Source organism: Stegodyphus dumicola, chromosome 3 (assembly GCF_044657685.1).
Source record: "Stegodyphus dumicola isolate Sdum_Otavi_A_Nest chromosome 3, ASM4465768v1".
NCBI lineage: Eukaryota > Metazoa > Arthropoda > Arachnida > Araneae > Eresidae > Stegodyphus > Stegodyphus dumicola.
Window position 1 is genome coordinate 89,962,966 of NC_140770.1, and position 12,426 is coordinate 89,975,391.

The 12,426-nt window shown below is 33.0% G+C and overlaps 1 long non-coding RNA gene across 1 annotated transcript; it reads left to right on the forward strand.

The window, feature by feature from the left end:
• Positions 1-1,381: 1,381 nt before the first annotated feature.
• On the forward strand, positions 1,382-4,872 carry LOC146998039 (uncharacterized). Its single transcript, XR_015040231.1, has 2 exons — positions 1,382-1,490; positions 4,454-4,872. It is a non-coding gene; the product is annotated as an uncharacterized LOC146998039 (long non-coding RNA).
• Positions 4,873-12,426: the final 7,554 nt, after the last annotated feature.

Consider the following 12,426-nt stretch of genomic DNA (forward strand, 5'->3'; position numbering starts at 1 on the left):
TAGGTATACTATTCTGCCAGTACCAAACATGACTAAATTTCTTGCCGTGGAATCACCGTTTGGCGTGCGATTAACTTCAATAGTCGATTCTTTCCGTATGCCTGAACAGGTGCAATGGTGGTAGGCGGATATGTTGATGAAATGGAGCAGCCCATTGTAATATCTTATTGTTTGGATATACAAAATAATATTTTCCGTAGATTAACACACGCCACAGACATAACATTAGCAAGCATTATCCGCAAAATATCCACTGATTCCTTGCCCATTAGGATCCTTAGATTAAAAAAAAAAATGTTTTAAAACAGACATTTCCTTCTTTCTGTATTTAGCAACAACACAGTGGTATTATGAAAGATTTGAAAGGAAAAAAAATACATACAAAACACACTTTTTTAGATTCTGAATTTTCAGGTATAATGTTGATTTCTAAGTTTCCGATTTCACATGTTACAAAGGATTCATACGATTTTAATAGGAAAATATATGGTTTTGGTTTGGTTTGGTTTATGTGATTATGGCAAAACCTGGAAGGCTATCTGCCTAAGGGGAGGGATGCTTTCGTGGAGGACTTTCTAAAGAAACTGGATCGTACACACGTTATACATGGGAAAAACCCATTCAGTGAGCTCGGTCGCGGGGTTGAAACCTCGAACCGCACTACCAAAGCTCAGCGACTTTACCGCTCAGCCGCTGGTGGACCGTAAGAAAATATATGACACACCCTTTCCTTAAATTATTAATTCTTACTTAGTAACTTATTAAGCAATGAAATACACGCGCAACAGACTATTGTAATGTATTAAGGAACGATTTTATATTTTGCTTCCCCAAAAACATCGAACTCGCATCTGTTTGTGCAACATTTCATTCGCTAAAAGAATAAAAAGTGAATATAGAAACAAAAATGAAAGAGACAAAATTTTAATTATATTGCACTTATTTAAGAAAAGGATGGAAGGACTAAAGCTGCAGTTACCAAATGCCAATTATTCCATGTCTAACGAAATTTCTAAACTTAACGCGGTTTATACGATACTATCTTTTGACTTACAAAGATATCTATTTCAGGATACATTTACTGCAAGTTACATCTAGTCATGTGTTAAGAATTTATAGCTCCTGTTATATTTTATACGTTTAAAACCATTCTGAATACTGTAATGAGATACGCATGACTAGCTTCATGTCTTAACCTTCATAACTTAACCGAAGAGATAATGCATTTGATCTTAAATGAGGTAGTTTCAAATATTTAAACATTCTACAAAATTAATATGCACATTTTTATGTAAAATTCTTATGAAATGTTCATATTTCAAACAGCCAATAATAAAGCAAATTGCTGAATTTTTGCTTTGGTTTTTTAATATTTTTAGTATAAAAAGAACGCATTTGCTGTCTGAATTCAGTCTCAGGCGATAAAGTAGTGAAAGTCTCAAAGCAAGAGTTCGGTTATACAGTTGCTGTCTAAAATGTTCAAAATAGCAGTAAGTTGTTTTTATATATACATATTTGTGTTGTAGTTTCCTGAAAATATTTCTAAATCATTTTTTCAGCAACTTTATCAGAAAAAATTCCTTTTATTAACATAATTACTGATATTAGCTACGTTCTGTTCTTTAAGATCCAAATATGGACTTTTCGCATTGAGCATATATATATATATATATGTGTGTGTGTGTGTGTCTACTTTAAAAATCGCTGATCCAAAATCTTGTTTATTAATTAAGGTAAAATAACACGCCAACAAATACTAATTTGGAAGTCAAACAACAAAAATCAGCGTTACAGTTGTAAATTTTCATAGGACTGGTTTCTATGGATTTACGGAACCATCATCCTCAGCTGCCAAAGTGGAAAAATATATCTAAAAGCTTTTAGATTTTACTTTACGCTCAAAGGGGCTTTTTTTTAACGTTTTGTGGGTTAACTTTATTCATTAAATATCATGTTTTTCGCACTTAAATCATAAAATTCAGTTCAACAGCAATATCTCAAAATAATTTTAAAATGAGCATATGTTTAGAATTTCCGATACACAGCCTCGCGCGGTGGAGACAAAAATGATTTTTTTTTCTGTACAGTAAAGCCATTGCTCGCTTTGAAATCGTTGAGTTTGTTAATCAAAAATTCGTTAAAGTTTTACAAATTAAAAATAGATAACAAAACATATTCGAAATTCTAAATTTGGGCTTCAGATGCCCATATTCGGATGAACGTTATTCAAAATTTGATGGCTATAGGTACCGTCGTTTTATCACAATGAGCGAAACATACATATATTTATGCAGATTCTTCATTATTTAATTTCTTTAAATATAATGCAGGGCTGTAATATTTGGTGGGAATAGTTTGAAAAGTGAACCGAAATTTAAAGTTTTCAATGCAAAATGCCAAAACGAAATTAATAGCCCTTCTGGGCTAACGCCCTTTGGACTAAAAAAAAAAGAAAATTTGCAAATATGACGCTGATTTTTGTTGTTTGAATTCTAAATTAGTCTTGTTTATTAGGTATTTTTTACAGTAGTATTTTTCATTTTCAAAACTTTTTTTACCAGCTCATTATTTTATTGTGAATATGATATGAATTTACTTTGTCATGTATTTAATTAATATTACCATTGGATTACTGCAATTTGCAGAGCTGAGCTTTGATTTTGAACTTAACTATTATTTAAAATTATACATATAATTTTATAGCAAATTAAAAAAATTAAATCTCTTTGTGACTCTTATTTTTGTTGGAACAATTCAGCAGTACACGATTTTTGAATCACAAGATACCTCTGATAACCCCTTGATTGTGAGATCATTTTGACTTAAGATCGCTTTTAATGAAGGGTAGCAGAAACTTTCTATTAATAACATTTTAGTGTTTTGAGATATGTATATTTAATTAAAATCTTTAATGTCTTGTTTTGTTTATGGGGTGGTTTGGATTTTCCGAAACAGAACAGTTTCTTTATTGCATTTATTAGTTAGATACTATTAGTAATATCTACGAACTTCTTGATTCGAGATACAGTCTTCATTTGACAGAGACGAGTTGGCTAACTTCTAGTGCAAACGTAAAGCATTTCTTTCGTGAATGAAAATATTAATTTAGAATTGATCAGCAAACAAATTTAGGCAAAGTAGTAGCTATAGAAGATATTTTTGATAATACACTGCGAATATTAGTTTTATTTCTGGGGTCTAATGGAATAAAAAATTACAAAATATATTGGTCATAATTTTAGAATTAAGAAAGCTGATTTCTACCACTTCTATCTTTGATTAAACAACTTAATCCCATCTTTCATGTGAGTACTAGAGTAGCGGCAATTTTACGATGGTCATTCTTCAATTAGGAAATTTCAAATATGGTGAATAACAGAATAAGCATTTTCTGAAAACAGTGTGAATGTCTCTATAATACTGAGGCAAGTTATTTCCCTAAAATAATAATAAAAAAAACTTAGATAAAGTACTACAGAAATCTCTACCATTTAGATGTATAAACATGATGCAAAGAAGATATCCGGTACTGATGAGGAAAAAAGAGTATTTTCTGCGTATTATGTTAGTTTCCGATTATCTAGACATAATTCATGATTATTCCAAAGTAGCATTACAGCCCAAAGTCTGCTAAATATACCATACATCAACATAAAGGGCTAATTGTCCTATGGGCTACATCAGCCGACGAATACTTGAAAAGCAGTTAAAAACTTAGTTCGCCCTAGATTCGATTCCTGGCAATAGAAAGGGCCGGATGCAATGAGTTTCCTGTTTTTGTTAATGAGTAATGCAAATGCGAGGCTGTTTCCCTCTGAAAATCGTTCCACTGAACGATTCTATGCATAAAGAAAGTCAACTCTCCATTGGGCAAAGAACCTCTTATTCTAGTTAGTTAACTAAAATGCTTTTTTGATAGGTAGCTCTCATATGTGTTTTACGTTAGTTAATAAACCCAAATCTAAACTCTCTAATGAATAAGAGTATTTACTAAGTCAGATACCGCGCCAAGCAGAGTATTCTAAATTGCTCGAATGTCACTGTAGCATTACTGATCTATACTCAACATTACCGAATCTGCTTATATTTGATTATAGTTCAATAACTAAAAATATATATTCCGGATAACGTGTTTTTTCCTTCCTCGATTACTTCAACAACCTTCATGATAGAGGCAGGAGTCTCGTATTTTGGAACAGTAAGCGACAAGTTTGACTATAAAAGTCAAACTTCGGAAAACAAATATTATAGCAAGATCTCGATTTCTGGATTAAGTATTATTACATGCAGATGTTTCGAGAATAATCCACAAGACTCGAGGAAAATTCTCTTGATAGGGAAATTCACATGTTAACTATAGTGTGCAGATGACGAAGCATAAATTAAATATTTAATCGATTCAATATAGTATGCACAGGAAGTCATAACATGTATTTTTTATTTACTTCTATAGGTATTCCTGATGGTGCTTGGTACGGCTCTTGCTGGAGATTTACTTTTCGGAAGCGATTTGTCTCTTCCTGTACACCCCATTCGTTCTCTCGGATACTACGGATACCCAGTCCGAACTTTAGGTCTATCTGGAATTTCTTCCGGATACAGAGGTATTTCTTCTGGATACAGAGATATTTCTTCTGGATTCAAAGGCATTTCATCTGGATTCACTGATATTTCTCCCGGATACTTCGGATCATTTGGATTAATTAATCCCTTTTACAGAAATCACATTTAAATGTTTTGGTAAAATTTAAGAAGAAAATGGAAAAATTATGTTGCCTCAAAAATCACATTTTGTGTCTTGTAATTATGTATCTGTGAACCTGTTATAAAATCTGTACTCCTGTTAAAAGTAATAAAAGTTAACAAACGTAATCCAATGGCGAATTTTTAACACTTTTATTCATTAAATGGAAGAGAAACACGTCAATGTGAAACTTTAATTTAGATAAAAGAGCAAACTTCGTTTGGCGTAGATTTTGAATAAAATTATGAACTAAAAAAAAAAAAAAAAAAAAAAAAAAAAAGGCGGGCACCACTGATCACAGCTTTTTAATGTTCCTGTAGAAGAAAAACATGTGCCTGATTGCACATGAAATCGTTAGAGTTGTATTCAAAATATACGCCAAAATAAGACTATTTTTGCTGAGTTTTAAATTTCATTCATATTTTAAAACAATATTACAAGTGTCAAAAATAAATCTTGTGTACATGTCTGTATTCTTTTATTTAGAAAAGATATAAAAACGGACAAATAATCAATATTTTCTGATAGTGTTTCTTTATAGCCCTTCGCAAATGGAAAAAAAAAGAAAAAAAAAAAAAAAAAAAGAAAAAAAAAAGAATATCATTTTCTTTGTACGAATAATTTTAATGCAACGCTGTGAAATTAGAGGACAGACGCATTAATTACTTTATCCGAATTCTTAAACTGTTTATTAAATTTCTGGTCTGTCTTTTATCAAAGTATAACTTTAATATTTTTAAAATTTTGATGAATTACTTCGTCTTTGTAAACAACACATAGTAAAACAAAATAACTTTCATGTAACCAGGAAAAGAATCAAACTTAAACTAATTCCTCGGGTATGTTCTACAAACGTAGTTTTTTTCGGTAACACTTATTGAACTGAACATTTGAAATATGATTTTGGGGTGGGGAAAACTTGCATTCCTTTTCTGTACTTCTGTATTGGCAGGATATGCTCTGTATTATTGCAATGCTGAAGATGGAATTTTCGCTTTCTAATTAGTATTTGATCTTAGTTTCCTTAAATGTGGATAAAATTATACTAAAATTTGTTCTACGGGGTTCGATGCAGTTTTGTATCATAAATTCGATTACTGCCCAAAAATCAACTGCAGAAAAAATCTTGAGGAAAAATACGAAACTGAATATATGTTTTCGTTTTGATGTAAAAATTTATATTCTGTCATTCCATAATTACGTATTAAAAATAACGTAATGCCGTAACTGTGACGTAAATAACGTAACTGTGATTTTGTAATAAAGTGTAAAATAACGTAACTGTGATTTTGACGAATAGTAGCTGGAAGAATGGCAGAAACAAATTAATAAGTAACATTTTCTTTTGTTCTTGTTACTAAATACTTTTACTAAACACTTTTATTGTGCAAATGGTAAGAGTAAAGATTTTTTTCGGAGATTTAAAATGGAAAGTTAAAACTCTGGAAATGTGTTATTTTAATAGAAAATTTCATATTTTTCAACATAATATTTGTCAGTTTCGCTAAATACAGTTCTGCACACAGACACGTAAGTTTCACCCTACCTTTTATCATAATAAATATTCTTCTGCAGATAGCCAGTCATTAACTTGCTAACCATTCGTCTAAAGTTGTTGAGTCCACTCGTCATTTAGATGCGCCATCATCTAAAACGTTGCTGGGTGTACACCATAGGCGTAGACCAATAATGCAATCCGCTAAAAGTGGGATAAACAAAGCTAAAAACATCCTTGATTTCTCCAGGTTTCAAATCCAAGACCAAAGATATGGCAATCGGCTCCGCTATCCACTTTACCGGGCAGTTCATAACAAATATTGCCGAACAGAATTTAGTTTTCTAAATGATATTTGTAAGGGAAATTACAAAGTGAGATTACCATATATTCACTGTTTAGGGTCAGGTATATCACATGGGTCTCTGTTATTAAATACAAGACAAGAACACAAGTTTTTCCATATATCTATAAAAGATGATTCCGGTATGATTCAACTGAGTTTATTTGGATTAATCTCATCTAGCAAATATATTTCAATGGTAAGGGGTAAGTTGTCGGGGTAAATGGTAAGGGGTAAATTGGGCGGTAAATTGCCGCTCGTGATGTTCCAAGTGCTATCAGCGATAGAGCTGCTATTCTGATAAAATATGTGCTGAATTCGAAAACCGTGATATATTTTAAAAAAAAGGAGAGGATAGTTTTAATTTTGAGTGGCGTAAATCTTTCATATTATAGTGCTCTTCACTAATATTTTTACTTGAAAAGGTGTGAAAAGGTTAGGATTTATGGACTTTTTAACTTATTATATAAATATAAGACCATATAAGTAATGCCAATGTAATATTAACATTTTGAAAACTACGTCATCTCTTCTTCTTAGACTTGTTGAAGCCGAAAGATTGATTGTTATAGAGATTTGCCTGAAATTAATCCACGTGAAAAGTCACATATCATTTGCTAGATGAGATTAAGCCAAATAAACTCAGTTGAAACATACCGGAATCATGTTTTATAAATAGATTAGTAGAATTTCTTTTATAAACGATATTTAATGGGCTATACGGAATAAGTGTATTTACACCATTTTAGTAATTTCCTTCATATGCGCAACGAGAATATGAGCCAATTTCCTTTACAAAGTCTTCCCCAAAGGTATCCATGCCCTTAAGCAGATAGCCTTCATATTCAAATATATTATACAAGTTAACCACTGAAGATATCCACTGAACAATATTCAACTTAACGACTGAGGTGTCATAACGCTTCCATTTTCGAAACGAAACGTCCGAAATTTGTCAAGCCTGTCTCTAGTTAAGTAGACCGAAGAAAAAAAAGACTACAGTTATCAGGACTTGTGTTCCTCTTTACTTGCTTTGGAAACATGAACTCTCCTGACTTGGAACAGGGAGCTTACTAAAGCTATGTTCAATAAATTGTGAAGTTGACAATACACACAGGAAGGGTATACGAAACCCTTTATTTTTCTATCTTTACAGAGATTTCCGGACTTCGGAATACAGAGACCAACCACTTGTGGTCTGAACGTAAGAATATAAAAATATTAACTAAAACTCTAACTAAATTAACTTTGGATTAATATACAAGTGCCTACTTAAGATTGGCCGTTAATTAACAAAAAGCCGTATGTAGTACAGAGAGCTGCTAAAACTACGATACGTTTAAAATTATCAAGAGGATTAAACCTCTGGCCTTGAAGGCAACCATCAAACAAATAAAACTACTATGGCAAGTGGCCTGCTTCTAATAACTCCTTCCTCTCTCTTGCTTGGCAAAAAGCCACAATTTAAGTACTTGGCGTTAGCAAGACAAATTTGCATAAATAAGTTAAAGCTTTTAATTCTGGCCGGAAGTAGAAAATAAGAAGTGATAGTAAAGATTTAAAATAAAATAAAGGTTAGTAAAACTTAGGATCCTTACACAGTAACTAATTATAAAGTTGGTGCACTCGAAAACACAATGAGTAATAATTAGAATTCGTATATGATTCGAAAGCTAAGTATGCAGTCACTCATAATAGTATTCAAGGCTGTCTTAGATTCACCCACTTGTATACACGCAGCTAAATATGTGGAATCCCTGAATGTACAGAATTAACAGAATGACGTAAATCTGTATCTACGAGATAAAACTGCAATATTTGCAGAAGGTAATCTTCAAAGCATCTCAGAATTTCTGTTTTTGCACTAATTGTCCAACTAATATTGTAAGATAGTAATATTTTGCAATGAATATAATCTCATTGTCGAAAATATTATTTAAACCATTTTCCAATGAAAATAGCCTTCTCAAAAATGAACAACATATCCTTAGTTTCGCAGGCTTTGGCTATTCGAGTGATTAGTGTGCTGTTCAAGTGTTCGGCTTTTCGAGTGATTCAAGAACACGTGAAAAATTTGGAAGAAGCACGGTATTCATCACACTTCATGGAATATCATCAAGTATAAAAGAAATTTAATTAAAACTAGATTAAAGCAATCCATTCTGTAGTTGATTTATATCTAATGAAGTACAAATAAAAATTACTGGGCCTTGGGGCACTTCTAGATATCGATTTATTGATATATATTTGTATTGATATATGTAATGCTTTTAGTATATTGATATATGTATTGCTGTATAATTTTGTGAATGACCGCTTCCTAACTCGCTTCGATTCAAATTAACATTGAATAACTTTCCTAATTTTCCCTCAGACGTTTCCTGCAGTCCTTTTTATTACATCGAGCATGCCTACTTTATCAAAGATAAACCAAAGATGCACATTCTAAAACTGTTTCTTTTGAAAAAAAAAAATTGTTTTCCTGACTTTACCATATATTTTATACAACTTAACCATTGAAGATATTCACTGAATCATATCCAACTTAGCCACTAAAGTGTCATAACATTCCGTTTTCAAAATGAGAGCTCTGAGATTAAATATATCAAGCCTGTCTCTAGTTAAGTGGGTCGAAGAAAAACACTACAGTAACTAATTATAGAGTTTTGCACCCGTGTATACCTTCCAACATATAAACTAGGTATACTCAAGCTGGTCACTATACTGCCCATTAGTGGGCGATTTAAGCTTTAATGGCGGGTTGTAGAGACCTTTGTCCATCCGATGATGAAAGTCTGTTCTCTTGCATGCAGTTCTCTATCTTCTGTTCCCATATATTTATAAGGCTTTGCCACTTCTCTTATGTGTTGTTTGCAACTACACCGCACATAATGGGATTATCTTAACAAAGCTTGAGGCTAGGAGAAATTTTTCTAAGATACAAATTTCTTCTTTTCCTGCCAAAGAAGGTTTCTTAGTCGAAACAGTTTCGCTGGAGCCGATGTCACAGCTGGCTGCGCGGGACATAAATTTACTATCTCTGATAAATATAAGAAAAATGTAAACAAGTGGATAAATTTAACTATAAATATTTTTACTAAGCCTCCACTCAAAAAATTACTTTAAGCTAACTTACTGCGAAACCGGTGGGCGATAAGAAAATTTTACTATTTACAAAGTGGGCAGTAGGTATAAAGAGATTGACTACCCCTGATATAAACTTTTATTATGGCTAACGGATCTGAAGAAGATAAAAATAGTAACTATTCATGAACTATTACATGGTATTTTTTTCTTTCCTTTCTGCATGTCTTCGTGGTGTAACGGAAGGCGCGTATTCGAGAGATTCAGGTTACAATCTTGGCGAGGGCACTGCTCATTTTCCCTATCTCCTGCTTTAAAAGCAGCCTAATGACTCTACAGTAGAAAAAAAATCATGGTGGATGAAGGTTCTTCACCACCAGGATTTGGTGACTGGGTCTCCTAATCCACAGTCGCCCTTAAAAGGGAGGTATTTTCTCCCTCCTTTCTGCATGCCTTCGTGGTGCGCGTTCTTACAGTGATAGTACCAATGCAAAATTTAATTGAATAAATTAAATAAAAACAGTTTAATAGTGTATTTATTAACACTATTGTATACAGTTAATGTAGTGTTATTATTAGATATTCTCATCGTTACCCAACCGGAATAGTGGTTAGCGATGCTGACTGCCGTTCCAAAGTATCAAGGTTCAAATCTCGGAGAAGACATGGATGTTTGTAAATGTATAGTGTCTCACAGGGGAACTCTAAATATACGGCGAGTCGAAAGTCCTTTCAAGAGATCAGTGGTAAGGGAAGAGGTGTGGGAGACACTTGGACCCTTTACTCGTTTACACTAAAACTTTGAGCGCAAGAAACGCGCTTGGTCTTTACGGCTCCTCTAAAGGGAAAGAAAAGGCATTCATTCTTTTTAAGATAAAAGTGAATATCTATGATGTATTTTGTTGCATACATAAAACAAATAAGCAGCCTAGTTGAAAATGTCATTCAAAATTTTAAGAATAAAATATTTCCTCAGCAAATGAAACTAATTCCATTTAAAGTAGTCAAAGGGAGCCCTCAAGTTCGTGTGGGGTCGTTTCTTAGATTACAAGTTCCGCTTTTATAAATGAGCTTCTAGTCAGAGAACGAGAATGAGACATGAGCAAGTCTCCTGTCCAAGTCCTGTACCCTATCCATAGCTCCCAACGGTGGGCGGGTATGACGATGTACAGTAGAATCTTTTAACTGGTTAGCAACAGAACCTCACTGATTCCGAGTAAGAGACTTTTTCGGGTAATTGAATATACAGGGTAACCCAAAAGTCCACTAACATTTGAAAAATCAATAATTCACCGAATAATGTAGGTATAGAGTAAAACGAGACACACATGCTTGAAATGTCAGGGGGTTTACTGAAAAAGTGCTTGAAACAGCCAACAGATGGCGCTTCATGTGATAGCAAAAAGCAATAATTAGCATAAAAATTTATTTTTAGAAAAGACTATGTTCTTTGTAACAAATGTTTAGCATGTCGGCCATCATTCAGCAAAAATACCTGTAGTCGAGGGATAATGTTGTGAACAGCATATCTGTAGGTATGGTGAGAAATTGCCGTCGGATGTTGTCTTTTAGTATCACTAGTGAGGTTGAACGATCGCGGTGGACTTGTGATTTCAGGTAACCCTACAACCTGTAATTACACGGATTGAGATCTGAGGACCTGAGAGGCCAAGCATGACGCAAGTGGTGATTGAGCACCAACAATGTATGAAAGAGATTTTTCACACGTGTAGTAATATGGGGTGAAGAGACATTCGGCATAAAAATTATACCTTCCAACAGTTGTTTATCAGCCAGACTAGGGATGATGCGATTCTGTAACATATCAGCGTACCTTGCACTGTCACACTGATAGTTTGAATGGTAGAACTACGCTTTTCCTCGAAGAAAAAGAGTCCAATCACGATTGATGTGATAAATCCACATGACACCGAGACCAACACTCGGAGACTAGGGTAAAAAAGGGACAAAGTCATGAAGGGACCGATTCCGTCTCTCACTACAGCTCATTTTATGCACTATTCTTAAGCGGCGTCACTGACATTTTGCTGTCCAGCGCAAATATGTTGCCATTTTTTTTTTCATTTTTTTCTTTCAATAAAACCCCATGTCATTTCAAGTATGCCTTTCCATTTTTACCTCTCTACCTACATTATTTCGTGAATTATTGAATTTTCAAATGTTAAAGGGCTTTTGGGTGACCCCGTATATTTATAAAATGTGCTTGTTAATGTTTTGTGATGCTGTCTGTAGAAACTACAGCATGCAAAGTCCGCTGGATGTATTATTAAAACTAATAGAGAAATTCGTGCAGGTTATTTGAAATTAAAACACATGCATATGATTTATATTTCAGTAAAACAAAAATTAAATAAATTTTAAAATTGTCATTTATATATTATCTCATGAAAGTTATAAATTTCGTTGTCTGTTGACATATAATTTCAAATATCTTCCTGTTTAAGGAGCTGCCTTTAGAGAATTCGATCTTCATAACATCATACTAACGAAGAATTAACGATGAACACTGCCCGGCAAATCTTATAAAGGTTGTTATTTGAAATTAAAACACATGCATATGATTTATATTTCAGTAAAACAAAATTAATTTTTAAATTGTCATATATAATATCTCATAAAAGTTATAAATTTCGTTGTCTGTTGACATATAATTTTAAATATCTTCCTGTTTAAGGAATTGTCTTCAGAGAATTCAATCTTCATAACATCATATACTAACGAAGAACTAACGATGAACAT